Source organism: Camellia sinensis, chromosome 14 (assembly GCF_055761805.1).
Source record: "Camellia sinensis isolate YWXY chromosome 14, ASM5576180v1, whole genome shotgun sequence".
NCBI classification, from domain to species: Eukaryota; Viridiplantae; Streptophyta; class Magnoliopsida; order Ericales; family Theaceae; genus Camellia; species Camellia sinensis.
Window position 1 is genome coordinate 103,735,618 of NC_138974.1, and position 20,901 is coordinate 103,756,518.

At 47.9% G+C, this 20,901-nt stretch overlaps 65 non-coding genes and 1 pseudogene across 65 annotated transcripts; all 66 read left to right on the forward strand.

The window, feature by feature from the left end:
- The first annotated feature begins 77 nt into the window (after positions 1–77).
- Positions 78–196, forward strand: LOC145809105 (5S ribosomal RNA). Its single transcript, XR_014352599.1, has one exon. It is a non-coding gene; the product is annotated as a 5S ribosomal RNA (ribosomal RNA).
- A 197-nt stretch (positions 197–393) lies between these two features.
- On the forward strand, positions 394–512 carry LOC145809204 (5S ribosomal RNA). The gene has a single exon (XR_014352705.1). It is a non-coding gene; the product is annotated as a 5S ribosomal RNA (ribosomal RNA).
- Positions 513–712: 200 nt separating this feature from the next.
- On the forward strand, positions 713–831 carry LOC145809116 (5S ribosomal RNA). Its single transcript, XR_014352610.1, has one exon. It is a non-coding gene; the product is annotated as a 5S ribosomal RNA (ribosomal RNA).
- Positions 832–1,031: 200 nt separating this feature from the next.
- LOC145809127 (5S ribosomal RNA) lies at positions 1,032–1,150 on the forward strand. Its single transcript, XR_014352621.1, has one exon. It is a non-coding gene; the product is annotated as a 5S ribosomal RNA (ribosomal RNA).
- A 197-nt stretch (positions 1,151–1,347) lies between these two features.
- Positions 1,348–1,466, forward strand: LOC145809765 (5S ribosomal RNA). The gene has a single exon (XR_014353327.1). It is a non-coding gene; the product is annotated as a 5S ribosomal RNA (ribosomal RNA).
- A 189-nt stretch (positions 1,467–1,655) lies between these two features.
- Positions 1,656–1,775, forward strand: LOC145811155 (5S ribosomal RNA). The gene has a single exon (XR_014354705.1). It is a non-coding gene; the product is annotated as a 5S ribosomal RNA (ribosomal RNA).
- Positions 1,776–1,972: 197 nt separating this feature from the next.
- Positions 1,973–2,091, forward strand: LOC145809137 (5S ribosomal RNA). Its single transcript, XR_014352631.1, has one exon. It is a non-coding gene; the product is annotated as a 5S ribosomal RNA (ribosomal RNA).
- A 197-nt stretch (positions 2,092–2,288) lies between these two features.
- Positions 2,289–2,407, forward strand: LOC145809148 (5S ribosomal RNA). Its single transcript, XR_014352642.1, has one exon. It is a non-coding gene; the product is annotated as a 5S ribosomal RNA (ribosomal RNA).
- A 198-nt stretch (positions 2,408–2,605) lies between these two features.
- On the forward strand, positions 2,606–2,724 carry LOC145809159 (5S ribosomal RNA). Its single transcript, XR_014352653.1, has one exon. It is a non-coding gene; the product is annotated as a 5S ribosomal RNA (ribosomal RNA).
- A 198-nt stretch (positions 2,725–2,922) lies between these two features.
- Positions 2,923–3,041, forward strand: LOC145810961 (5S ribosomal RNA). The gene has a single exon (XR_014354512.1). It is a non-coding gene; the product is annotated as a 5S ribosomal RNA (ribosomal RNA).
- Positions 3,042–3,237: 196 nt separating this feature from the next.
- LOC145809774 (5S ribosomal RNA) lies at positions 3,238–3,356 on the forward strand. Its single transcript, XR_014353337.1, has one exon. It is a non-coding gene; the product is annotated as a 5S ribosomal RNA (ribosomal RNA).
- A 197-nt stretch (positions 3,357–3,553) lies between these two features.
- Positions 3,554–3,672, forward strand: LOC145809170 (5S ribosomal RNA). The gene has a single exon (XR_014352664.1). It is a non-coding gene; the product is annotated as a 5S ribosomal RNA (ribosomal RNA).
- A 196-nt stretch (positions 3,673–3,868) lies between these two features.
- Positions 3,869–3,988, forward strand: LOC145811156 (5S ribosomal RNA). The gene has a single exon (XR_014354706.1). It is a non-coding gene; the product is annotated as a 5S ribosomal RNA (ribosomal RNA).
- A 197-nt stretch (positions 3,989–4,185) lies between these two features.
- Positions 4,186–4,304, forward strand: LOC145809182 (5S ribosomal RNA). The gene has a single exon (XR_014352679.1). It is a non-coding gene; the product is annotated as a 5S ribosomal RNA (ribosomal RNA).
- Positions 4,305–4,503: 199 nt separating this feature from the next.
- LOC145809192 (5S ribosomal RNA) lies at positions 4,504–4,622 on the forward strand. Its single transcript, XR_014352691.1, has one exon. It is a non-coding gene; the product is annotated as a 5S ribosomal RNA (ribosomal RNA).
- Positions 4,623–4,818: 196 nt separating this feature from the next.
- On the forward strand, positions 4,819–4,937 carry LOC145809775 (5S ribosomal RNA). Its single transcript, XR_014353338.1, has one exon. It is a non-coding gene; the product is annotated as a 5S ribosomal RNA (ribosomal RNA).
- Positions 4,938–5,134: 197 nt separating this feature from the next.
- LOC145809203 (5S ribosomal RNA) lies at positions 5,135–5,253 on the forward strand. Its single transcript, XR_014352704.1, has one exon. It is a non-coding gene; the product is annotated as a 5S ribosomal RNA (ribosomal RNA).
- A 196-nt stretch (positions 5,254–5,449) lies between these two features.
- Positions 5,450–5,569, forward strand: LOC145811157 (5S ribosomal RNA). The gene has a single exon (XR_014354707.1). It is a non-coding gene; the product is annotated as a 5S ribosomal RNA (ribosomal RNA).
- Positions 5,570–5,766: 197 nt separating this feature from the next.
- On the forward strand, positions 5,767–5,885 carry LOC145809214 (5S ribosomal RNA). Its single transcript, XR_014352717.1, has one exon. It is a non-coding gene; the product is annotated as a 5S ribosomal RNA (ribosomal RNA).
- Positions 5,886–6,085: 200 nt separating this feature from the next.
- LOC145809225 (5S ribosomal RNA) lies at positions 6,086–6,204 on the forward strand. Its single transcript, XR_014352731.1, has one exon. It is a non-coding gene; the product is annotated as a 5S ribosomal RNA (ribosomal RNA).
- A 197-nt stretch (positions 6,205–6,401) lies between these two features.
- Positions 6,402–6,520, forward strand: LOC145809237 (5S ribosomal RNA). Its single transcript, XR_014352745.1, has one exon. It is a non-coding gene; the product is annotated as a 5S ribosomal RNA (ribosomal RNA).
- A 198-nt stretch (positions 6,521–6,718) lies between these two features.
- LOC145809248 (5S ribosomal RNA) lies at positions 6,719–6,837 on the forward strand. Its single transcript, XR_014352757.1, has one exon. It is a non-coding gene; the product is annotated as a 5S ribosomal RNA (ribosomal RNA).
- Positions 6,838–7,038: 201 nt separating this feature from the next.
- Positions 7,039–7,157, forward strand: LOC145809259 (5S ribosomal RNA). The gene has a single exon (XR_014352770.1). It is a non-coding gene; the product is annotated as a 5S ribosomal RNA (ribosomal RNA).
- A 198-nt stretch (positions 7,158–7,355) lies between these two features.
- LOC145809147 (5S ribosomal RNA) lies at positions 7,356–7,474 on the forward strand. The gene has a single exon (XR_014352641.1). It is a non-coding gene; the product is annotated as a 5S ribosomal RNA (ribosomal RNA).
- A 197-nt stretch (positions 7,475–7,671) lies between these two features.
- Positions 7,672–7,791, forward strand: LOC145811159 (5S ribosomal RNA). Its single transcript, XR_014354709.1, has one exon. It is a non-coding gene; the product is annotated as a 5S ribosomal RNA (ribosomal RNA).
- A 196-nt stretch (positions 7,792–7,987) lies between these two features.
- Positions 7,988–8,106, forward strand: LOC145809268 (5S ribosomal RNA). The gene has a single exon (XR_014352782.1). It is a non-coding gene; the product is annotated as a 5S ribosomal RNA (ribosomal RNA).
- Positions 8,107–8,304: 198 nt separating this feature from the next.
- On the forward strand, positions 8,305–8,423 carry LOC145809278 (5S ribosomal RNA). Its single transcript, XR_014352794.1, has one exon. It is a non-coding gene; the product is annotated as a 5S ribosomal RNA (ribosomal RNA).
- A 200-nt stretch (positions 8,424–8,623) lies between these two features.
- LOC145809290 (5S ribosomal RNA) lies at positions 8,624–8,742 on the forward strand. Its single transcript, XR_014352808.1, has one exon. It is a non-coding gene; the product is annotated as a 5S ribosomal RNA (ribosomal RNA).
- A 197-nt stretch (positions 8,743–8,939) lies between these two features.
- LOC145809301 (5S ribosomal RNA) lies at positions 8,940–9,058 on the forward strand. Its single transcript, XR_014352821.1, has one exon. It is a non-coding gene; the product is annotated as a 5S ribosomal RNA (ribosomal RNA).
- A 198-nt stretch (positions 9,059–9,256) lies between these two features.
- On the forward strand, positions 9,257–9,375 carry LOC145809312 (5S ribosomal RNA). The gene has a single exon (XR_014352835.1). It is a non-coding gene; the product is annotated as a 5S ribosomal RNA (ribosomal RNA).
- A 201-nt stretch (positions 9,376–9,576) lies between these two features.
- Positions 9,577–9,695, forward strand: LOC145809323 (5S ribosomal RNA). Its single transcript, XR_014352848.1, has one exon. It is a non-coding gene; the product is annotated as a 5S ribosomal RNA (ribosomal RNA).
- Positions 9,696–9,893: 198 nt separating this feature from the next.
- Positions 9,894–10,012, forward strand: LOC145809149 (5S ribosomal RNA). The gene has a single exon (XR_014352643.1). It is a non-coding gene; the product is annotated as a 5S ribosomal RNA (ribosomal RNA).
- Positions 10,013–10,209: 197 nt separating this feature from the next.
- On the forward strand, positions 10,210–10,329 carry LOC145811160 (5S ribosomal RNA). Its single transcript, XR_014354710.1, has one exon. It is a non-coding gene; the product is annotated as a 5S ribosomal RNA (ribosomal RNA).
- Positions 10,330–10,525: 196 nt separating this feature from the next.
- LOC145809334 (5S ribosomal RNA) lies at positions 10,526–10,644 on the forward strand. Its single transcript, XR_014352861.1, has one exon. It is a non-coding gene; the product is annotated as a 5S ribosomal RNA (ribosomal RNA).
- Positions 10,645–10,842: 198 nt separating this feature from the next.
- On the forward strand, positions 10,843–10,961 carry LOC145808987 (5S ribosomal RNA). Its single transcript, XR_014352480.1, has one exon. It is a non-coding gene; the product is annotated as a 5S ribosomal RNA (ribosomal RNA).
- Positions 10,962–11,158: 197 nt separating this feature from the next.
- Positions 11,159–11,277, forward strand: LOC145809345 (5S ribosomal RNA). The gene has a single exon (XR_014352874.1). It is a non-coding gene; the product is annotated as a 5S ribosomal RNA (ribosomal RNA).
- Positions 11,278–11,474: 197 nt separating this feature from the next.
- LOC145809355 (5S ribosomal RNA) lies at positions 11,475–11,593 on the forward strand. Its single transcript, XR_014352886.1, has one exon. It is a non-coding gene; the product is annotated as a 5S ribosomal RNA (ribosomal RNA).
- Positions 11,594–11,792: 199 nt separating this feature from the next.
- LOC145809319 (5S ribosomal RNA) lies at positions 11,793–11,911 on the forward strand. The gene has a single exon (XR_014352843.1). It is a non-coding gene; the product is annotated as a 5S ribosomal RNA (ribosomal RNA).
- Positions 11,912–12,104: 193 nt separating this feature from the next.
- On the forward strand, positions 12,105–12,223 carry LOC145809211 (5S ribosomal RNA). The gene has a single exon (XR_014352714.1). It is a non-coding gene; the product is annotated as a 5S ribosomal RNA (ribosomal RNA).
- A 199-nt stretch (positions 12,224–12,422) lies between these two features.
- On the forward strand, positions 12,423–12,541 carry LOC145810844 (5S ribosomal RNA). The gene has a single exon (XR_014354399.1). It is a non-coding gene; the product is annotated as a 5S ribosomal RNA (ribosomal RNA).
- Positions 12,542–12,739: 198 nt separating this feature from the next.
- LOC145809365 (5S ribosomal RNA) lies at positions 12,740–12,858 on the forward strand. Its single transcript, XR_014352899.1, has one exon. It is a non-coding gene; the product is annotated as a 5S ribosomal RNA (ribosomal RNA).
- A 200-nt stretch (positions 12,859–13,058) lies between these two features.
- On the forward strand, positions 13,059–13,177 carry LOC145809776 (5S ribosomal RNA). The gene has a single exon (XR_014353340.1). It is a non-coding gene; the product is annotated as a 5S ribosomal RNA (ribosomal RNA).
- Positions 13,178–13,374: 197 nt separating this feature from the next.
- LOC145810845 (5S ribosomal RNA) lies at positions 13,375–13,493 on the forward strand. Its single transcript, XR_014354400.1, has one exon. It is a non-coding gene; the product is annotated as a 5S ribosomal RNA (ribosomal RNA).
- Positions 13,494–13,691: 198 nt separating this feature from the next.
- On the forward strand, positions 13,692–13,810 carry LOC145809376 (5S ribosomal RNA). Its single transcript, XR_014352912.1, has one exon. It is a non-coding gene; the product is annotated as a 5S ribosomal RNA (ribosomal RNA).
- Positions 13,811–14,010: 200 nt separating this feature from the next.
- On the forward strand, positions 14,011–14,129 carry LOC145809777 (5S ribosomal RNA). Its single transcript, XR_014353341.1, has one exon. It is a non-coding gene; the product is annotated as a 5S ribosomal RNA (ribosomal RNA).
- A 197-nt stretch (positions 14,130–14,326) lies between these two features.
- On the forward strand, positions 14,327–14,445 carry LOC145809635 (5S ribosomal RNA). Its single transcript, XR_014353196.1, has one exon. It is a non-coding gene; the product is annotated as a 5S ribosomal RNA (ribosomal RNA).
- Positions 14,446–14,643: 198 nt separating this feature from the next.
- LOC145809320 (5S ribosomal RNA) lies at positions 14,644–14,762 on the forward strand. The gene has a single exon (XR_014352844.1). It is a non-coding gene; the product is annotated as a 5S ribosomal RNA (ribosomal RNA).
- A 193-nt stretch (positions 14,763–14,955) lies between these two features.
- LOC145809212 (5S ribosomal RNA) lies at positions 14,956–15,074 on the forward strand. Its single transcript, XR_014352715.1, has one exon. It is a non-coding gene; the product is annotated as a 5S ribosomal RNA (ribosomal RNA).
- A 197-nt stretch (positions 15,075–15,271) lies between these two features.
- On the forward strand, positions 15,272–15,390 carry LOC145810846 (5S ribosomal RNA). Its single transcript, XR_014354401.1, has one exon. It is a non-coding gene; the product is annotated as a 5S ribosomal RNA (ribosomal RNA).
- A 201-nt stretch (positions 15,391–15,591) lies between these two features.
- Positions 15,592–15,710, forward strand: LOC145809387 (5S ribosomal RNA). The gene has a single exon (XR_014352925.1). It is a non-coding gene; the product is annotated as a 5S ribosomal RNA (ribosomal RNA).
- Positions 15,711–15,911: 201 nt separating this feature from the next.
- On the forward strand, positions 15,912–16,029 carry LOC145811696 (5S ribosomal RNA). The gene has a single exon (XR_014355231.1). It is a non-coding gene; the product is annotated as a 5S ribosomal RNA (ribosomal RNA).
- Positions 16,030–16,223: 194 nt separating this feature from the next.
- Positions 16,224–16,342, forward strand: LOC145809399 (5S ribosomal RNA). The gene has a single exon (XR_014352939.1). It is a non-coding gene; the product is annotated as a 5S ribosomal RNA (ribosomal RNA).
- A 198-nt stretch (positions 16,343–16,540) lies between these two features.
- Positions 16,541–16,659, forward strand: LOC145809668 (5S ribosomal RNA). Its single transcript, XR_014353230.1, has one exon. It is a non-coding gene; the product is annotated as a 5S ribosomal RNA (ribosomal RNA).
- Positions 16,660–16,858: 199 nt separating this feature from the next.
- Positions 16,859–16,956, forward strand: LOC145812385 (5S ribosomal RNA; annotated as a pseudogene).
- Positions 16,957–17,153: 197 nt separating this feature from the next.
- On the forward strand, positions 17,154–17,272 carry LOC145809236 (5S ribosomal RNA). The gene has a single exon (XR_014352744.1). It is a non-coding gene; the product is annotated as a 5S ribosomal RNA (ribosomal RNA).
- Positions 17,273–17,467: 195 nt separating this feature from the next.
- LOC145810310 (5S ribosomal RNA) lies at positions 17,468–17,586 on the forward strand. Its single transcript, XR_014353885.1, has one exon. It is a non-coding gene; the product is annotated as a 5S ribosomal RNA (ribosomal RNA).
- Positions 17,587–17,783: 197 nt separating this feature from the next.
- LOC145809410 (5S ribosomal RNA) lies at positions 17,784–17,902 on the forward strand. The gene has a single exon (XR_014352953.1). It is a non-coding gene; the product is annotated as a 5S ribosomal RNA (ribosomal RNA).
- Positions 17,903–18,095: 193 nt separating this feature from the next.
- LOC145809421 (5S ribosomal RNA) lies at positions 18,096–18,214 on the forward strand. Its single transcript, XR_014352966.1, has one exon. It is a non-coding gene; the product is annotated as a 5S ribosomal RNA (ribosomal RNA).
- Positions 18,215–18,411: 197 nt separating this feature from the next.
- Positions 18,412–18,530, forward strand: LOC145811397 (5S ribosomal RNA). Its single transcript, XR_014354939.1, has one exon. It is a non-coding gene; the product is annotated as a 5S ribosomal RNA (ribosomal RNA).
- Positions 18,531–18,729: 199 nt separating this feature from the next.
- Positions 18,730–18,848, forward strand: LOC145809432 (5S ribosomal RNA). Its single transcript, XR_014352979.1, has one exon. It is a non-coding gene; the product is annotated as a 5S ribosomal RNA (ribosomal RNA).
- Positions 18,849–19,046: 198 nt separating this feature from the next.
- LOC145811357 (5S ribosomal RNA) lies at positions 19,047–19,166 on the forward strand. The gene has a single exon (XR_014354900.1). It is a non-coding gene; the product is annotated as a 5S ribosomal RNA (ribosomal RNA).
- A 194-nt stretch (positions 19,167–19,360) lies between these two features.
- Positions 19,361–19,479, forward strand: LOC145810579 (5S ribosomal RNA). Its single transcript, XR_014354142.1, has one exon. It is a non-coding gene; the product is annotated as a 5S ribosomal RNA (ribosomal RNA).
- A 195-nt stretch (positions 19,480–19,674) lies between these two features.
- LOC145811786 (5S ribosomal RNA) lies at positions 19,675–19,793 on the forward strand. Its single transcript, XR_014355319.1, has one exon. It is a non-coding gene; the product is annotated as a 5S ribosomal RNA (ribosomal RNA).
- A 201-nt stretch (positions 19,794–19,994) lies between these two features.
- LOC145809443 (5S ribosomal RNA) lies at positions 19,995–20,113 on the forward strand. Its single transcript, XR_014352992.1, has one exon. It is a non-coding gene; the product is annotated as a 5S ribosomal RNA (ribosomal RNA).
- A 197-nt stretch (positions 20,114–20,310) lies between these two features.
- Positions 20,311–20,429, forward strand: LOC145810649 (5S ribosomal RNA). Its single transcript, XR_014354209.1, has one exon. It is a non-coding gene; the product is annotated as a 5S ribosomal RNA (ribosomal RNA).
- A 197-nt stretch (positions 20,430–20,626) lies between these two features.
- Positions 20,627–20,745, forward strand: LOC145809502 (5S ribosomal RNA). The gene has a single exon (XR_014353061.1). It is a non-coding gene; the product is annotated as a 5S ribosomal RNA (ribosomal RNA).
- Positions 20,746–20,901: the final 156 nt, after the last annotated feature.

A 20,901-nucleotide genomic window follows, 5' to 3' on the forward strand; every position in this document is an offset into this window, starting at 1 on the left:
CCAGATTATCCTGTTCCATTCAATTTCATTTTTTTCCCCGTCTACTGCTTAAAACAATAAAGTCGCGGTTAATCTTTGGGTGCGATCATACCAGCACTAATGCACCGGATCCCATCAGAACTCCGCAGTTAAGCGTGCTTGGGCGAGAGTAGTACTAGGATGGGTGACCCCCTGGGAAGTCCTCGTGTTGCACCCCTTTTGTCCCTTTTTCCACCACCCCCCCCTCTTTTTTTTTTCCCCGGACAGCCTGTCCGATTTTTAGCCCATTCAATCGCCTTCGCCTCCTTTTCGACAATTTCTCCCTTTTAAACCATTTCCAGATTATCCTGTTCCATTCAATTTCATTTTTTTCCACGTCTACTGCTTAAAACAATAAAGTCGCGGTTAATCTTCGGGTGCGATCATACCAGCACTAATGCACCGGATCCCATCAGAACTCCGCAGTTAAGCGTGCTTGGGCGAGACTAGTACTAGGATGGGTGACCCCCTGGGAAGTCCTCGTGTTGCACCCCTTTTGTCCCTTTTTCCACCACCCCCCCCCCCTCTCTTTTTTTTCCCCGCACAGCCTGTCCGATTTTTAGCCCATTCAATCGCCTTCGCCTCCTTTTCGACAATTTCTCCCTTTTAAACCATTTCCAGATTATCCTGTTCCATTCAATTTCATTTTTTTCCCCGTCTACTGCTTAAAACAATAAAGTCGCGGTTAATCTTCGGGTGCGATCATACCAGCACTAATGCACCGGATCCCATCAGAACTCCGCAGTTAAGCGTGCTTGGGCGAGAGTAGTACTAGGATGGGTGACCCCCTGGGAAGTCCTCGTGTTGCACCCCTTTTGTCCCTTTTTCCACCACCCCCCCCCTCTTTTTTTTTTTCGCCGCACAGCCTGTCCGATTTTTAGCCCATTCAATCGCCTTCGCCTCCTTTTCGACAATTTCTCCCTTTTAAACCATTTCCAGATTATCCAGTTCCATTCAATTTCATTTTTTTTCCCCGTCTACTGCTTAAAACAATAAAGTCGCGGTTAATCTTCGGGTGCGATCATACCAGCACTAATGCACCGGATCCCATCAGAACTCCGCAGTTAAGCGTGCTTGGGCGAGAGTAGTACTAGGATGGGTGACCCCCTGGGAAGTCCTCGTGTTGCACCCCTTTTGCCCCTTTTTCCACCACCCCCCCCTCTTTTTTTTTTCCCCGGACAGCCTGTCCGATTTTTAGCCCATTCAATCGCCTTCGCCTCCTTTTCCACAATTTCTCCCTTTTAAACCATTTCCAGATTATCCTGTTCCATTCAATTTCATTTTTTCCCCCGTCTACTGCTTAAAACAATAAAGTCGCGGTTAATCTTCGGGTGCGATCATACCAGCACTAATGCACCGGATCCCATCAGAACTCCGCAGTTAAGCGTGCTTGGGCGAGAGTAGTACTAGGAGGGGTGACCCCCTGGGAAGTCCTCGTGTTGCACCCCTTTTTCCACCACCCCCCCTCTTTTTTTTTTTTCCCCGGACAGCCTGTCCGATTGTTAGCCCATTCAATCGCCTTCGCCTCCTTTTCGACAATTTCTCCTTTTTAAACCATTTCCAGATTATCCTGTTCCATTCAATTTCATTTTTTTCCCCGTCTACTGCTTAAAACAATAAAGTCGCGGTTAATCTTCGGGTGCGATCATACCAGCACTAATGCACCGGATCCCATCAGAACTCCGCAGTTAAGCGTGCTTGGGCGAGAGTAGTACTAGGATGGGTGAACCCCCTGGGAAGTCCTCGTGTTGCACCACTTTTGTCCCTTTTTCCACCACCCCCCCCCCTTTTTTTTTTCCCCGGACAGCCTGTCCGATTTTTAGCCCATTCAATCGTCTTCGCCTCCTTTTCAACAATTTCTCCCTTTTAAACCATTTCCAGATTATCCTGTTCCATTCAATTTCATTTTTTTCCCCGTCTACTGCTTCAAACAATAAAGTCGCGGTTAATCTTCGGGTGCGATCATACCAGCACTAATGCACCGGATCCCATCAGAACTCCGCAGTTAAGCGTGCTTGGGCGAGAGTAGTACTAGGATGGGTGACCCCCTGGGAAGTCCTCGTGTTGCACCCCTTTTGTCCCTTTTTCCACCACCCCCGCCTCTTTTTTTTTTCCCCGGACAGCCTGTCCGATTTTTAGCCCATTCAATCTCCTTCGCCTCCTTTTCGACAATTTCTCCCTTTTAAACCATTTCCAGATTATCCTGTTCCATTCAATTTCATTTTTTTCCCCGTCTACTGCTTAAAACAATAAAGTCGCGGTTAATCTTCGGGTGCGATCATACCAGCACTAATGCACCGGATCCCATCAGAACTCCGCAGTTAAGCGTGCTTGGGCGAGAGTAGTACTAGGATGGGTGACCCCCTGGGAAGTCCTCGTGTTGCACCCCTTTTGTCCCTTTTTCCACCACCCCCCCCCCTCTTTTTTTTTCCCCGCACAGCCTGTCCGATTTTTAGCCCATTCAATCGCCTTCGCCTCCTTTTCGACAATTTCTCCCTTTTAAACCATTTCCAGAATATCCTGTTCCATTCAATTTCATTTTTTTCCCCGTCTACTGCTTAAAACAATAAAGTCGCGGTTAATCTTCGGGTGCGATCATACCAGCACTAATGCACCGGATCCCATCAGAACTCCGCAGTTAAGCGTGCTTGGGCGAGAGTAGTACTAGGATGGGTGACCCCCTGGGAAGTCCTCGTGTTGCACCCCTTTTGTCCCTTTTTCCACCACCCCCCCCCTCTTTTTTTTTTCTCCGCACAGCCTGTCCGATTTTTAGCCCATTCAATCGCCTTCGCCTCCTTTTCGACAATTTCTCCCTTTTAAACCATTTCCAGATTATCCTGTTCCATTCAATTTCATTTTTTTCCCCGTCTACTGCTTAAAACAATAAAGTCGCGGTTAATCTTCGGGTGCGATCATACCAGCACTAATGCACCGGATCCCATCAGAACTCCACAGTTAAGCGTGCTTGGGCGACAGTAGTACTAGGATGGGTGACCCCCTGGGAAGTCCTCGTGTTGCACCCCTTTTGTCCCTTTTTCCACCACCCCCCCCTCTTTTTTTTTTCCCCGGACAGCCTGTCCGATTTTTAGCCCATTCAATCGCCTTCGCCTCCTTTTCGACAATTTCTCCCTTTTAAACCATTTCCAGATTATCCTGTTCCATTCAATTTCATTTTTTTCCCCGTCTACTGCTTAAAACAATAAAGTCGCGGTTAATCTTCGGTGCGATCATACCAGCACTAATGCACCGGATCCCATCAGAACTCCGCAGTTAAGCGTGCTTGGGCGAGAGTAGTACTAGGATGGGTGACCCCCTGGGAAGTCCTCGTGTTGCACCCCTTTTGTCCCTTTTTCCACCAACCCCCCCTCTTTTTTTTTTCCCCGCACAGCCTGTCCGATTTTTAGCCCATTCAATCGCCTTCGCCTCCTTTTCGACAATTTCTCCCTTTTAAACCATTTCCAGATTATCATGTTCCATTCAATTTCATTTTTTTCCCCGTCTACTGCTTAAAACAATAAAGTCGCGGTTAATCTTCGGGTGCGATCATACCAGCACTAATGCACCGGATCCCATCAGAACTCCGCAGTTAAGCGTGCTTGGGCGAGAGTAGTACTAGGATGGGTGACCCCCTGGGAAGTCCTCGTGTTGCACCCCTTTTGTCCCTTTTTCCACCACCCCCCCCTCTTTTTTTTTCCCCGGACAGCCTGTCCGATTTTTAGCCCATTCAATCGCCTTCGCCTCCTTTTCGACAATTTCTCCCTTTTAAACCATTTCCAGATTATCCTGTTCCATTCAATTTCATTTTTTTCCCCGTCTACTGCTTAAAACAATAAAGTCGCGGTTAATCTTCGGGTGCGATCATACCAGCACTAATGCACCGGATCCCATCAGAACTCCGCAGTTAAGCGTGCTTGGGCGAGAGTAGTACTAGGATGGGTGAACCCCCTGGGAAGTCCTCGTGTTGCACCACTTTTGTCCCTTTTTCCACCACCCCCCCCCCCTTTTTTTTTCCCCGGACAGCCTGTCCGATTTTTAGCCCATTCAATCGTCTTCGCCTCCTTTTCGACAATTTCTCCCTTTTAAACCATTTCCAGATTATCCTGTTCCATTCAATTTCATTTTTTTCCCCGTCTACTGCTTCAAACAATAAAGTCGCGGTTAATCTTCGGGTGCGATCATACCAGCACTAATGCACCGGATCCCATCAGAACTCCGCAGTTAAGCGTGCTTGGGCGAGAGTAGTACTAGGATGGGTGACCCCCTGGGAAGTCCTCGTGTTGCACCCCTTTTGTCCCTTTTTCCACCACCCCCCCCCCTCTTTTTTTTTTCCCCGGACAGCCTGTCCGATTTTTAGCCGATTCAATCGCCTTCACCTCCTTTTCGACAATTTCTCCCTTTTAAACCATTTCCAGATTATCCTGTTCCATTCAATTTCATTTTTTTCCCCGTCTACTGCTTAAAACAATAAAGTCGCGGTTAATCTTTGGGTGCGATCATACCAGCACTAATGCACCGGATCCCATCAGAACTCCGCAGTTAAGCGTGCTTGGGCGAGAGTAGTACTAGGATGGGTGACCCCCTGGGAAGTCCTCGTGTTGCACCCCTTTTGTCCCTTTTTCCACCACCCCCCCCTCTTTTTTTTTTCCCCGGACAGCCTGTCCGATTTTTAACCCATTCAATCGCCTTCGCCTCCTTTTCGACAATTTCTCCCTTTTAAACCATTTCCAGATTATCCTGTTCCATTCAATTTCATTTTTTTCCCCGTCTACTGCTTAAAACAATAAAGTCGCGGTTAATCTTCGGTGCGATCATACCAGCACTAATGCACCGGATCCCATCAGAACTCCGCAGTTAAGCGTGCTTGGGCGAGAGTAGTACTAGGATGGGTGACCCCCTGGGAAGTCCTCGTGTTGCACCCCTTTTGTCCCTTTTTCCACCAACCCCCCCTCTTTTTTTTTTCCCCGCACAGCCTGTCCGATTTTTAGCCCATTCAATCGCCTTCGCCTCCTTTTCGACAATTTCTCCCTTTTAAACCATTTCCAGATTATCATGTTCCATTCAATTTCATTTTTTTCCCCGTCTACTGCTTAAAACAATAAAGTCGCGGTTAATCTTCGGGTGCGATCATACCAGCACTAATGCACCGGATCCCATCAGAACTCCGCAGTTAAGCGTGCTTGGGCGAGAGTAGTACTAGGATGGGTGACCCCCTGGGAAGTCCTCGTGTTGCACCCCTTTTGTCCCTTTTTCCACCACCCCCCCCTCTTTTTTTTTCCCCGGACAGCCTGTCCGATTTTTAGCCCATTCAATCGCCTTCGCCTCCTTTTCGACAATTTCTCCCTTTTAAACCATTTCCAGATTATCCTGTTCCATTCAATTTCATTTTTTTCCCCGTCTACTGCTTAAAACAATAAAGTCGCGGTTAATCTTCGGGTGCGATCATACCAGCACTAATGCACCGGATCCCATCAGAACTCCGCAGTTAAGCGTGCTTGGGCGAGAGTAGTACTAGGATGGGTGAACCCCCTGGGAAGTCCTCGTGTTGCACCACTTTTGTCCCTTTTTCCACCACCCCCCCCCCTTTTTTTTTTCCCCGGACAGCCTGTCCGATTTTTAGCCCATTCAATCGTCTTCGCCTCCTTTTCGACAATTTCTCCCTTTTAAACCATTTCCAGATTATCCTGTTCCATTCAATTTCATTTTTTTCCCCGTCTACTGCTTCAAACAATAAAGTCGCGGTTAATCTTCGGGTGCGATCATACCAGCACTAATGCACCGGATCCCATCAGAACTCCGCAGTTAAGCGTGCTTGGGCGAGAGTAGTACTAGGATGGGTGACCCCCTGGGAAGTCCTCGTGTTGCACCCCTTTTGTCCCTTTTTCCACCACCCCCCCCCCCTCTTTTTTTTTTCCCCGGACAGCCTGTCCGATTTTTAGCCCATTCAATCGCCTTCACCTCCTTTTCGACAATTTCTCCCTTTTAAACCATTTCCAGATTATCCTGTTCCATTCAATTTCATTTTTTTCCCCGTCTACTGCTTAAAACAATAAAGTCGCGGTTAATCTTTGGGTGCGATCATACCAGCACTAATGCACCGGATCCCATCAGAACTCCGCAGTTAAGCGTGCTTGGGCGAGAGTAGTACTAGGATGGGTGACCCCCTGGGAAGTCCTCGTGTTGCACCCCTTTTGTCCCTTTTTCCACCACCCCCCCCTCTTTTTTTTTTCCCCGGACAGCCTGTCCGATTTTTAACCCATTCAATCGCCTTCGCCTCCTTTTCGACAATTTCTCCCTTTTAAACCATTTCCAGATTATCCTGTTCCATTCAATTTCATTTTTTTCCACGTCTACTGCTTAAAACAATAAAGTCGCGGTTAATCTTCGGGTGCGATCATACCAGCACTAATGCACCGGATCCCATCAGAACTCCGCAGTTAAGCGTGCTTGGGCGAGAGTAGTACTAGGATGGGTGACCCCCTGGGAAGTCCTCGTGTTGCACCCCTTTTGTCCCTTTTTTCACCACCCCCCCCCTCTTTTTTTTTTCCCCGCACAGCCTGTCCGATTTTTAGCCCATTCAATCGCCTTCGCCTCCTTTTCGACAATTTCTCCCTTTTAAACCATTTCCAGATTATCCTGTTCCATTCAATTTCATTTTTTTCCCCGTCTACTGCTTAAAACAATAAAGTCGCGGTTAATCTTCGGGTGCGATCATACCAGCACTAATGCACCGGATCCCATCAGAACTCCGCAGTTAAGCGTGCTTGGGCGAGAGTAGTACTAGGATGGGTGACCCCCTGGGAAGTCCTCGTGTTGCACCCCTTTTGTCCCTTTTTCCACCACCCCCCACCCCTCTTTTTTTTTTCCCCGCACAGCCTGTCCGATTTTTAGCCCATTCAATCGCCTTCGCCTCCTTTTCGACAATTTCTCCCTTTTAAACCATTTCCAGATTATCCAGTTCTATTCAATTTCATTTTTTTTCCCCGTCTACTGCTTAAAACAATAAAGTCGCGGTTAATCTTCGGGTGCGATCATACCAGCACTAATGCACCGGATCCCATCAGAACTCCGCAGTTAAGCGTGCTTGGGCGAGAGTAGTACTAGGATGGGTGACCCCCTGGGAAGTCCTCGTGTTGCACCCCTTTTGCCCCTTTTTCCACCACCCCCCCCCTCTTTTTTTTTTCCCCGGACAGCCTGTCCGATTTTTAGCCCATTCAATCACCTTCGCCTCCTTTTCCACAATTTCTCCCTTTTAAACCATTTCCAGATTATCCTGTTCCATTCAATTTCATTTTTTCCCCCGTCTACTGCTTAAAACAATAAAGTCGCGGTTAATCTTCGGGTGCGATCATACCAGCACTAATGCACCGGATCCCATCAGAACTCCGCAGTTAAGTGTGCTTGGGCGAGAGTAGTACTAGGATGGGTGACCCCCTGGGAAGTCCTCGTGTTGCACCCCTTTTGTCCCTTTTTCCACCACCCCCCCCTCTTTTTTTTTTCCCCGGACAGCCTGTCCGATTTTTAGCCCATTCAATCGCCTTCGCCTCCTTTTCGACAATTTCTCCCTTTTAAACCATTTCCAAATTATCCTGTTCCATTCAATTTCATTTTTTTCCCCGTCTACTGCTTAAAACAATAAAGTCGCGGTTAATCTTCGGGTGCGATCATACCAGCACTAATGCACCGGATCCCATCAGAACTCCGCAGTTAAGCGTGCTTGGGCGAGAGTAGTACTAGGATGGGTGAACCCCCTGGGAAGTCCTCGTGTTGCACCACTTTTGTCCCTTTTTCCACCACCCCCGCCCTTTTTTTTTTCCCCGGACAGCCTGTCCGATTTTTAGCCCATTCAATCGTCTTCGCCTCCTTTTCGACAATTTCTCCCTTTTAAACCATTTCCAGATTATCCTGTTCCATTCAATTTCATTTTTTTCCCCGTCTACTGCTTCAAACAATAAAGTCGCGGTTAATCTTCGGGTGCGATCATACCAGCACTAATGCACCGGATCCCATCAGAACTCCGCAGTTAAGCGTGCTTGGGCGAGAGTAGTACTAGGATGGGTGACCCCCTGGGAAGTCCTCGTGTTGCACCCCTTTTGTCCCTTTTTCCACCACCCCCCCCCTCTTTTTTTTTTCCCCGGACAGCCTGTCCGATTTTTAGCCCATTCAATCGCCTTCGCCTCCTTTTCGACAATTTCTCCCTTTTAAACCATTTCCAGATTATCCTGTTCCATTCAATTTCATTTTTTTCCCCGTCTACTGCTTAAAACAATAAAGTCGCGGTTAATCTTCGGGTGCGATCATACCAGCACTAATGCACCGGATCCCATCAGAACTCCGCAGTTAAGCGTGCTTGGGCGAGAGTAGTACTAGGATGGGTGACCCCCTGGGAAGTCCTCGTGTTGCACCCCTTTTGTCCCTTTTTCCACCACCCCCCCCCCCTCTTTTTTTTTTCCCCGGACAGCCTGTCCGATTTTTAGCCCATTCAATCGCCTTCACCTCCTTTTCGACAATTTCTCCCTTTTAAACCATTTCCAGATTATCCTGTTCCATTCAATTTCATTTTTTTCCCCGTCTACTGCTTAAAACAATAAAGTCGCGGTTAATCTTTGGGTGCGATCATACCAGCACTAATGCACCGGATCCCATCAGAACTCCGCAGTTAAGCGTGCTTGGGCGAGAGTAGTACTAGGATGGGTGACCCCCTGGGAAGTCCTCGTGTTGCACCCCTTTTGTCCCTTTTTCCACCACCCCCCCCTCTTTTTTTTTTCCCCGGACAGCCTGTCCGATTTTTAACCCATTCAATCGCCTTCGCCTCCTTTTCGACAATTTCTCCCTTTTAAACCATTTCCAGATTATCCTGTTCCATTCAATTTCATTTTTTTCCACGTCTACTGCTTAAAACAATAAAGTCGCGGTTAATCTTCGGGTGCGATCATACCAGCACTAATGCACCGGATCCCATCAGAACTCCGCAGTTAAGCGTGCTTGGGCGAGAGTAGTACTAGGATGGGTGACCCCCTGGGAAGTCCTCGTGTTGCACCCCTTTTGTCCCTTTTTTCACCACCCCCCCCCTCTTTTTTTTTTCCCCGCACAGCCTGTCCGATTTTTAGCCCATTCAATCGCCTTCGCCTCCTTTTCGACAATTTCTCCCTTTTAAACCATTTCCAGATTATCCTGTTCCATTCAATTTCATTTTTTTCCCCGTCTACTGCTTAAAACAATAAAGTCGCGGTTAATCTTCGGGTGCGATCATACCAGCACTAATGCACCGGATCCCATCAGAACTCCGCAGTTAAGCGTGCTTGGGCGAGAGTAGTACTAGGATGGGTGACCCCCTGGGAAGTCCTCGTGTTGCACCCCTTTTGTCCCTTTTTCCACCACCCCCCACCCCTCTTTTTTTTTTCCCCGCACAGCCTGTCCGATTTTTAGCCCATTCAATCGCCTTCGCCTCCTTTTCGACAATTTCTCCCTTTTAAACCATTTCCAGATTATCCAGTTCTATTCAATTTCATTTTTTTTCCCCGTCTACTGCTTAAAACAATAAAGTCGCGGTTAATCTTCGGGTGCGATCATACCAGCACTAATGCACCGGATCCCATCAGAACTCCGCAGTTAAGCGTGCTTGGGCGAGAGTAGTACTAGGATGGGTGACCCCCTGGGAAGTCCTCGTGTTGCACCCCTTTTGCCCCTTTTTCCACCACCCCCCCCCTCTTTTTTTTTTCCCCGGACAGCCTGTCCGATTTTTAGCCCATTCAATCACCTTCGCCTCCTTTTCCACAATTTCTCCCTTTTAAACCATTTCCAGATTATCCTGTTCCATTCAATTTCATTTTTTCCCCCGTCTACTGCTTAAAACAATAAAGTCGCGGTTAATCTTCGGGTGCGATCATACCAGCACTAATGCACCGGATCCCATCAGAACTCCGCAGTTAAGTGTGCTTGGGCGAGAGTAGTACTAGGATGGGTGACCCCCTGGGAAGTCCTCGTGTTGCACCCCTTTTGTCCCTTTTTCCACCACCCCCCCCTCTTTTTTTTTTCCCCGGACAGCCTGTCCGATTTTTAGCCCATTCAATCGCCTTCGCCTCCTTTTCGACAATTTCTCCCTTTTAAACCATTTCCAAATTATCCTGTTCCATTCAATTTCATTTTTTTCCCCGTCTACTGCTTAAAACAATAAAGTCGCGGTTAATCTTCGGGTGCGATCATACCAGCACTAATGCACCGGATCCCATCAGAACTCCGCAGTTAAGCGTGCTTGGGCGAGAGTAGTACTAGGATGGGTGAACCCCCTGGGAAGTCCTCGTGTTGCACCACTTTTGTCCCTTTTTCCACCACCCCCGCCCTTTTTTTTTTCCCCGGACAGCCTGTCCGATTTTTAGCCCATTCAATCGTCTTCGCCTCCTTTTCGACAATTTCTCCCTTTTAAACCATTTCCAGATTATCCTGTTCCATTCAATTTCATTTTTTTCCCCGTCTACTGCTTCAAACAATAAAGTCGCGGTTAATCTTCGGGTGCGATCATACCAGCACTAATGCACCGGATCCCATCAGAACTCCGCAGTTAAGCGTGCTTGGGCGAGAGTAGTACTAGGATGGGTGACCCCCTGGGAAGTCCTCGTGTTGCACCCCTTTTGTCCCTTTTTCCACCACCCCCCCCCTCTTTTTTTTTTCCCCGGACAGCCTGTCCGATTTTTAGCCCATTCAATCGCCTTCGCCTCCTTTTCGACAATTTCTCCCTTTTAAACCATTTCCAGATTATCCTGTTCCATTCAATTTCATTTTTTTCCCCGTCTACTGCTTAAAACAATAAAGTCGCGGTTAATCTTTGGGTGCGATCATACCAGCACTAATGCACCGGATCCCATCAGAACTCCGCAGTTAAGCGTGCTTGGGCGAGAGTAGTACTAGGATGGGTGACCCCCTGGGAAGTCCTCGTGTTGCACCCTTTTTGTCCCTTTTTCCACCACCCCCCCCTCTTTTTTTTTTCCCCGGACAGCCTGTCCGATTTTTAGCCCACTCAATCGCCTTCGCCTCCTTTTCGACAATTTCTCCCTTTTAAACCATTTCCAGATTATCCTGTTCCATTCAATTTCATTTTTTTCCACGTCTACTGCTTAAAACAATAAAGTCGCGGTTAATCTTCGGGTGCGATCATACCAGCACTAATGCACCGGATCCCATCAGAACTCCGCAGTTAAGCGTGCTTGGGCGAGAGTAGTACTAGGATGGGTGACCCCCTGGGAAGTCCTCGTGTTGCACCCCTTTTGTCCCTTTTTCCACCACCCCCCCCTCTTTTTTTTTTCCCCGCACAGCCTGTCCGATTTTTAGCCCATTCAATCGCCTTCGCCTCCTTTTCGACAATTTCTCCCTTTTAAACCATTTCCAGATTATCCTGTTCCATTCAATTTCATTTTTTTCCCCGTCTACTGCTTAAAACAATAAAGTCGCGGTTAATCTTCGGGTGCGATCATACCAGCACTAATGCACCGGATCCCATCAGAACTCCGCAGTTAAGCGTGCTTGGGCGAGAGTAGTACTAGGATGGGTGACCCCCTGGGAAGTCCTCGTGTTGCACCCCTTTTGTCCCTTTTTCCACCACCCCCCCCCTCTCTTTTTTTTCCCCGCACAGCCTGTCCGATTTTTAGCCCATTCAATCGCCTTCGCCTCCTTTTCGACAATTTCTCCCTTTTAAACCATTTCCAGATTATCCAGTTCCATTCAATTTCATTTTTTTTCCCCGTTTACTGCTTAAAACAATAAAGTCGCGGTTAATCTTCGGGTGCGATCATACCAGCACTAATGCACCGGATCCCATCAGAACTCCGCAGTAAAGCGTGCTTGGGCGAGAGTAGTACTAGGATGGGTGACCCCCTGGGAAGTCCTCGTGTTGCACCCCTTTTTTCCTTTTTCCACCCCCCCCTCTTTTTTTTTTCCCCGGACAGCCTGTCCGATTTTTAGCCCATTCAATCGCCTTCGCCTCCTTTTCGACAATTTCTCCCTTTTAAACCATTTCCAGATTATCCTGTTCCATTCAATTTCATTTTTTTCCCCGTCTACTGCTTAAAACAATAAAGTCGCGGTTAATCTTCGGGTGCGATCATACCAGCACTAATGCACCGGATCCCATCAGAACTCCGCAGTTAAGCGTGCTGGGGCGAGAGTAGTACTAGGATGGGTGACCCCCTGGGAAGTCCTCGTGTTGCACCCCTTTTGTCCCTTTTTCCACCACCCCCCCCCCTCTTTTTTTTTTCCCAAGACAGCCTGTCCGATTTTCAGCCCATTCAATCGCCTTCGCCTCCTTTTCGACAATTTCTCCCTTTTAAACCATTTCCAGATTATCCTGTTCCACTCAATTTCATTTTTTTCCGCGTCTACTGCTTAAAACAATAAAGTCGCGGTTAATCTTCGGGTGCGATCATACCAGCACTAATGCACCGGATCCCATCAGAACTCCGCAGTTAAGCGTGCTTGCGCGAGAGTGGTACTAGGATGGGTGACCCCCTGGGAAGTCCTCGTGTTGCACCCCTTTTGTCCCTTTTTCCACCACCCCCCCCTTCTTTTTTTTTTCCCCGGACAGCCTGTCCGATTTTTAGCCCATTCAATCGCCTTCGCCTCCTTTTCGACAATTTCTCCCTTTTAAACCATTTCCAGATTATCCTGTTCCATTCAATTTCATTTTTTTCCCCGTCTACTGCTTAAAACAATAAAGTCGCGGTTAATCTTCGGGTGCGATCATACCAGCACTAATGCACCGGATCCCATCAGAACTCCGCAGTTAAGCGTGCTTGGGCGAGAGTAGTACTAGGATGGGTGACCCCCTGGGAAGTCCTCGTGTTGCACCCCTTTTGTCCCTTTTTCCACCAACCCCCCTCCCTTTTTTTTTTTTCCCCGGACAGCCTGTCCGATTTTTAGCCCATTCAATCGCCTTCGCCTCCTTTTCAACAATTTCTCCCTTTTAAACCATTTCCAGATTATCCTGTTCCATTCAATTTCAATTTTTTCCCCGTCTACTGCTTAAAACAATAAAGTCGCGGTTAATCTTCCGGTGCGATCATACCAGCACTAATGCACCGGATCCCATCAGAACTCCGCAGTTAAGCGTGCTTGGGCGAGAGTAGTACTAGGATGGGTGACCCCCTGGGAAGTCCTCGTGTTGCACCCCTTTTGTCCCTTTTTCCACCACCCCCCCCTCTTTTTTTTTTCCCCGCACAGCCTGTCCGATTTTTAGCCCATTCAATCGCCTTCGCCTCCTTTTCGACAATTTCTCCCTTTTAAACCATTTCCAGATTATCCTGTTCCATTCAATTTCATTTTTTTCCCCGTCTACTGCTTAAAACAATAAAGTCGCGGTTAATCTTCGGGTGCGATCATACCAGCACTAATGCACCGGATCCCATCAGAACTCCGCAGTTAAGCGTGCTTGCGCGAGAGTGGTACTAGGATGGGTGACCCCCTGGGAAGTCCTCGTGTTGCACCCCTTTTGTCCCTTTTTCCACCACCCCCCCCTTCTTTTTTTTTTCCCCGGACAGCCTGTCCGATTTTTAGCCCATTCAATCGCCTTCGCCTCCTTTTCGACAATTTCTCCCTTTTAAACCATTTCCAGATTATCCTGTTCCATTCAATTTCATTTTTTTCCCCGTCTACTGCTTAAAACAATAAAGTCGCGGTTAATCTTCGGGTGCGATCATACCAGCACTAATGCACCGGATCCCATCAGAACTCCGCAGTTAAGCGTGCTTGGGCGAGAGTAGTACTAGGATGGGTGACCCCCTGGGAAGTCCTCGTGTTGCACCCCTTTTGTCCCTTTTTCCACCAACCCCCCTCCCTTTTTTTTTTTTCCCCGGACAGCCTGTCCGATTTTTAGCCCATTCAATCGCCTTCGCCTCCTTTTCAACAATTTCTCCCTTTTAAACCATTTCCAGATTATCCTGTTCCATTCAATTTCAATTTTTTCCCCGTCTACTGCTTAAAACAATAAAGTCGCGGTTAATCTTCCGGTGCGATCATACCAGCACTAATGCACCGGATCCCATCAGAACTCCGCAGTTAAGCGTGCTTGGGCGAGAGTAGTACTAGGATGGGTGACCCCCTGGGAAGTCCTCGTGTTGCACCCCTTTTGTCCCTTTTTCCACCACCCCCCCCTCTTTTTTTTTTCCCCGCACAGCCTGTCCGATTTTTAGCCCATTCAATCGCCTTCGCCTCCTTTTCGACAATTTCTCCCTTTTAAACCATTTCCAGATTATCCTGTTCCATTCAATTTCATTTTTTTCCCCGTCTACTGCTTAAAACAATAAAGTCGCGGTTAATCTTCGGGTGCGATCATACCAGCACTAATGCACCGGATCCCATCAGAACTTCGCAGTTAAGCGTGCTTGGGCGAGAGTAGTACTAGGATGGGTGACCCCCTGGGAAGTCCTCGTGTTGCACCCCTTTTGTCCCTTTTTCCACCACCCCCCCCTCTTTTTTTTTTCCCCGCACAGCCTGTCCGATTTTTAGCCCATTCAATCGCCTTCGCCTCCTTTTCGACAATTTCTCCCTTTTAAACCATTTCCAGATTATCCAGTTCCATTCAATTTCATTTTTTTTCCCCGTCTACTGCTTAAAACAATAAAGTCGCGGTTAATCTTCGGGTGCGATCATACCAGCACTAATGCACCGGATCCCATCAGAACTCCGCAGTAAAGCGTGCTTGGGCGAGAGTAGTACTAGGATGGGTGACCCCCTGGGAAGTCCTCGTGTTGCACCCCTTTTTTCCTTTTTCCACCCCCCCCTCTTTTTTTTTTCCCCGGACAGCCTGTCCGATTTTTAGCCCATTCAATCGCCTTCGCCTCCTTTTCGACAATTTCTCCCTTTTAAACCATTTCCAGATTATCCTGTTCCATTCAATTTCATTTTTTTCCCCGTCTACTGCTTAAAACAATAAAGTCGCGGTTAATCTTCGGGTGCGATCATACCAGCACTAATGCACCGGATCCCATCAGAACTCCGCAGTTAAGCGTGCTGGGGCGAGAGTAGTACTAGGATGGGTGACCCCCTGGGAAGTCCTCGTGTTGCACCCCTTTTGTCCCTTTTTCCACCACCCCCCCCCTCTTTTTTTTTCCCAAGACAGCCTGTCCGATTTTCAGCCCATTCAATCGCCTTCGCCTCCTTTTCGACAATTTCTCCCTTTTAAACCATTTCCAGATTATCCTGTTCCACTCAATTTCATTTTTTTCCGCGTCTACTGCTTAAAACAATAAAGTCGCGGTTAATCTTCGGGTGCGATCATACCAGCACTAATGCACCGGATCCCATCAGAACTCCGCAGTTAAGCGTGCTTGCGCGAGAGTGGTACTAGGATGGGTGACCCCCTGGGAAGTCCTCGTGTTGCACCCCTTTTGTCCCTTTTTCCACCACCCCCCCCCCCTTCTTTTTTTTTTCCCCGGACAGCCTGTCCGATTTTTAGCCCATTCAATCGCCTTCGCCTCCTTTTCGACAATTTCTCCCTTTTAAACCATTTCCAGATTATCCTGTTCCATTCAATTTCATTTTTTTCCCCGTCTACTGCTTAAAACAATAAAGTCGCGGTTAATCTTCGGGTGCGATCATACCAGCACTAATGCACCGGATCCCATCAGAACTCCGCAGTTAAGCGTGCTTGGGCGAGAGTAGTACTAGGATGGGTGACCCCCTGGGAAGTCCTCGTGTTGCACCCCTTTTGTCCCTTTTTCCACCACCCCCCCCCCCCTTTTTTTTTTTTCCCCGGACAGCCTGTCCGATTTTTAGCCCATTCAATCGCCTTCGCCTCCTTTTCAACAATTTCTCCCTTTTAAACCATTTCCAGATTATCCTGTTCCACTCAATTTCATTTTTTTCCGCGTCTACTGCTTAAAACAATAAAGTCGCGGTTAATCTTCGGGTGCGATCATACCAGCACTAATGCACCGGATCCCATCAGAACTCCGCAGTTAAGCGTGCTTGCGCGAGAGTGGTACTAGGATGGGTGACCCCCTGGAAGTCCTCGTGTTGCACCCCTTTTGTCCCTTTTTCCACCCCCCCCTCTTTTTTCTTTCCCCGGACAGCCTGTCCGATTTTTAGCCCATTCAATCGCCTTCGCCTCCTTTTCGACAATTTCTCCCTTTTAAACCATTTCCAGATTATCCTGTTCCATTCAATTTCATTTTTTTCCCCGTCTACTGCTTAAAACAATAAAGTCGCGGTTAATCTTCGGGTGCGATCATACCAGCACTAATGCACCGGATCCCATCAGAACTCCGCAGTTAAGCGTGCTTGGGCGAGAGTAGTACTAGGATGGGTGACCCCCTGGGAAGTCCTCGTGTTGCACCCCTTTTGTCCCTTTTTCCACCACCCCCCCCCTCTTTTTTTTTTCCCCGGACAGCCTGTCCGATTTTTAGCCCATTCAATCGCCTTCGCCTCCTTTTCGACAATTTCTCCCTTTTAAACCATTTCCAGATTATCCTGTTCCATTCAATTTCATTTTTTCCCCCGTCTACTGCTTAAAACTATAAAGTCGCGGTTAACCTTCGGGTGCGATCATACCAGCACTAATGCACCGGATCCCATCAGAATTCCGCAGTTAAGCGTGCTTGGGCGAGAGTAGTACTAGGATGGGTGACCCCCTGGGAAGTCCTCGTGTTGCACCCCTTTTGTCCCTTTTTCCACCACCCCCCCCACTCTTTTTTTTTTCCCCGGACAGCCTGTCCGATTTTTAGCCCATTCAATCGCCTTCGCCTCCTTTTCGACAATTTCTCCCTTTTAAACCATTTCCAGATTATCCTGTTCCATTCAATTTCATTTTTTTCCCCGTCTACTGCTTAAAACAATAAAGTCGCGGTTAATCTTCGGGTGCGATCATACCAGCACTAATGCACAGTTAAGCGTGCTTGGGCGAGAGTAGTACTAGGATGGGTGACCCGCTGGGAAGTCCTCGTGTTGCACCCCTTTTGTCCCTTTTTCCAACACCCCCCCCTCTTTTTTTTTTCCCCGGACAGCCTGTCCGATTTTTAGCCCATTCAATCGTCTTCGCCTCCTTTTCGACAATTTCTCCCTTTTAAACCATTTCCAGATTATCCTGTTCCATTCAATTTCATTTTTTTCCCCGTCTACTGCTTAAAACAATAAAGTCGCGGTTAATCTTCGGGTGCGATCATACCAGCACTAATGCACCGGATCCCATCAGAACTCCGCAGTTAAGCGTGCTTGGGCGAGAGTAGTACTAGGATGGGTGACCCCCTGGGAAGTGCTCGTGTTGCACCCCTTTTGTCCCTTTTTCCACCACCCCCCCTCTTTTTTTTTCCCCGGACAGCCTGTCCGATTTTTAGCCCATTCAATCGCCTTCGCCTCCTTTTCGACAATTTCTCCCTTTTAAACCATTTCCAGATTATCCTGTTCCATTCAATTTCATTTTTTTCCCCGTCTACTGCTTAAAACAATAAAGTCTCGGTTAATCTTCGGGTGCGATCATACCAGCAATAATGCACCGGATCCCATCAGAACTCCGCAGTTAAGCGTGCTTGGGCGAGAGTAGTACTAGGATGGGTGACCCCCTGGGAAGTCCTCGTGTTGCACCCGTTTTGTCCCTTTTTCCACCACCCCCCCCTCTTTTTTTTTTCCCCGGACAGCCTGTCCGATTTTTAGCCCATTCAATCGCCTTCGCCTCCTTTTCGACAATTTCTCCCTTTTAAACCATTTCCAGATTATCCTGTTCCATTCAATTTCATTTTTTTCCCCGTCTACTGCTTAAAACAATAAAGTCGCGGTTAATCTTCGGGTGCGATCATACCAGCACTAATGCACCGGATCCCATCAGAACTCCGCAGTTAAGCGTGCTTGGGCGAGAGTAGTACTAGGATGGGTGACCCCCTGGGAAGTCCTCGTGTTGCACCCCTTTTGTCCCTTTTTCCACCCCCCCTCTTTTTTTTATCCCCGGACAGCCTGTCCGATTTTTAGCCCGTTCAATCGCCTTCGCCTCCTTTTCGACAATTTCTCCCTTTTAAACCATTTCCAGATTATCCTGTTCCATTCAATTTCATTTTTTTCCCCGTCTACTGCTTAAAACAATAAAGTCGCGGTTAATCTTCGGGTGCGATCATACCAGCACTAATGCACCGGATCCCATCAGAACTCCGCAGTTAAGCGTGCTTGGGCGAGAGTAGTACTAGGATGGGTGACCCCCTGGGAAGTCCTCGTGTTGCACCCCTTTTGTCCCTTTTTCCACCACCCCGCCCTCTTTTTTTTTTCCCCGGACAGCCTGTCCGATTTTTAGCCCATTCAATCGCCTTCGCCTCCTTTTCGACAATTTCTCCCTTTTAAACCATTTCCAGATTATCCTGTTCCATTCAATTTCATTTTTTTCCCCGTCTACTGCTTAAAACAATAAAGTCGCGGTTAATCTTCGGGTGCGATCATACCAGCACTAATGCACCGGATCCCATCAGAACTCCGCAGTTAAGCGTGCTTGAGCGAGAGTAGTACTAGGATGGGTGAGCCCCTGGGAAGTGCTCGTGTTGCACCCCTTTTGTCCCTTTTTCCACCACCCCCCCCCTCTTTTTTTTTTCCCCGGACAGCCTGTCCGATTTTTAGCCCATTCAATCGCCTTCGCCTCCTTTTCGACAATTTCTCCCTTTTAAACCATTTCCAGATTATCCTGTTCCATTCAATTTCATTTTTTTTCCCCGTCTACTGCTTAAAACAATAAAGTCTCGGTTAATCTTCGGGTGCGATCATACCAGCACTAATGCACCGGATCCCATCAGAACTCCGCAGTTAAGCGTGCTTGGGCGAGAGTAGTACTAGGATGGGTGACCCCCTGGGAAGTCCTCGTGTTGCACCCCTTTTGTCCCTTTTTCCACCACCCCCCCCCTCTTTTTTTTTTCCCCGGACAGCCTGTCCGATTTTTAGCCCATTCAATCGCCTTCGCCTCCTTTTCGACAATTTCTCCCTTTTAAACCATTTCCAGATTATCCTGTTCCATTCAATTTCATTTTTTTCCCCGTCTAGTACTTAAAACAATAAAGTCGCGGTTAATCTTCGGGTGCGATCATACCAGCACTAATGCACCGGATCCCATCAGAACTCCGCAGTTAAGCGTGCTTGGGCGAGAGTAGTACATAGGATGGGTGACCCCCTGGGAAGTCCTCGGGTTGCACCCCTTTTGTCCCTTTTTCCACCCCCCCCTCTTTTTTTTTTCCCCGGACTGCCTGTCCGATTTTTAGCCCATTCAATCGCCTTCGCCTCCTTTTCGACAATTTCTCCCTTTTAAACCATTTCCAGATTATCCTGTTCCATTCAATTTCATTTTTTTCCCCGTCTACTGCTTAAAACAATAAAGTCGCGGTTAATCTTCGGGTGCGATCATACCAGCACTGATGCACCGGATACCATCAGAACTCCGCAGCTAAGCGTGCTTGGGCGAGAGTAGTACTAGGATGGGTGACCCCCTGGGAAGTCCTCGTGTTGCACCCCTTTTGTCCCTTTTCCACCACCCCCCCTCTTTTTTTTTTCCCCGGACAGGCTGTCCGATTTTTAGCCCATTCAATCGCCTTCGCCTCCTTTTCGACAATTTCACCCTTTTAAACCATTTCCAGATTATACTGTTCCATTCAATTTCATTTTTTTCCCCGTCTACTGCTTAAAACAATAAAGTCGCGGTTAATCTTCGGGTGCGATCATACCAGCACTAATGCATCGGATCCCATCAGAACTCTGCAGTTGAGCGTGCTTGGGCGAGAGTAGTACTAGGATGGGTGACCCCCTGGGAAGTCCTCATGTTGCACCCCTTTTGTCCCTTTTTCCACCACCCGCCCCCCCCTCTTTTTTTTTTCCCCGGACAGCCTGTCCGATTTTTAGCCCATTCAATCGCCTTCGCCTCCTTTTCGACAATTTCTCCCTTTTAAACCATTTCCAGATTATCCTGTTCCATTCAATTTCATTTTTTTCCCCGTCTACTGCTTAAAACAATAAAGTCGCGGTTAATCTTCGGGTGCGATCATACCAGCACTAATGCACCGGATCCCATCAGAACTCCGCAGTTAAGCGTGCTTGGGCGAGAGTAGTACTAGGATGGGTGACCCCCTGGGAAGTCCTCGTGTTGCACCCCTTTTGTCCCTTTTTCCACCACCCCCCCCTCTTTTTTTTTTCCCCGGACAGCCTGTCCGATTTTTAGCCCATTCAATCGCCTTCGCCTCCTTTTCGACAATTTCTCCCTTTTAAACCGTTTCCAGATTATCCTGTTCCATTCAATTTCATTTTTTTCCCCGTCTACTGCTTAAAACAATAAAGTCGCGGTTAATCTTCGGGTGCGATCATACCAGCACTAATGCACCGGATCCCATCAGAACTCCGCAGTTAAGCGTGCTTGGGCGAGAGTAGTACTAGGATGGGTGAGCCCCTGGGAAGTGCTCGTGTTGCACCCCTTTTGTCCCTTTTTCCACCACCCCCCCCTCTTTTTTTTTTCCCCGGACAGCCTGTCCGATTTTTAGCCCATTCAATCGCCTTCGCCTCCTTTTCGACAATTTCTCCCTTTTAAACCATTTCCAGATTATCCTGTTCCATTCAATTTCATTTTTTTCCCCGTCTACTGCTTAAAACAATAAAGTCTCGGTTAATCTTCGGGTGCGATCATACCAGCACTAATGCACCGGATCCCATCAGAACTCCGCAGTTAAGCGTGCTTGGGCGAGAGTAGTACTAGGATGGGTGACCCCCTGGGAAGTCCACGTGTTGCACCCCTTTTGTCCCTTTTTCCACCACCCCCCCCCTCTTTTTTTTTTCCCCGGACAGCCTGTCCGATTTTTATCCCATTCAATCGCCTTCGCCTCCTTTTCGACAATTTCTCCCTTTTAAACCATTTCCAGATTATCCTGTTCCATTCAATTTCATTTTTTT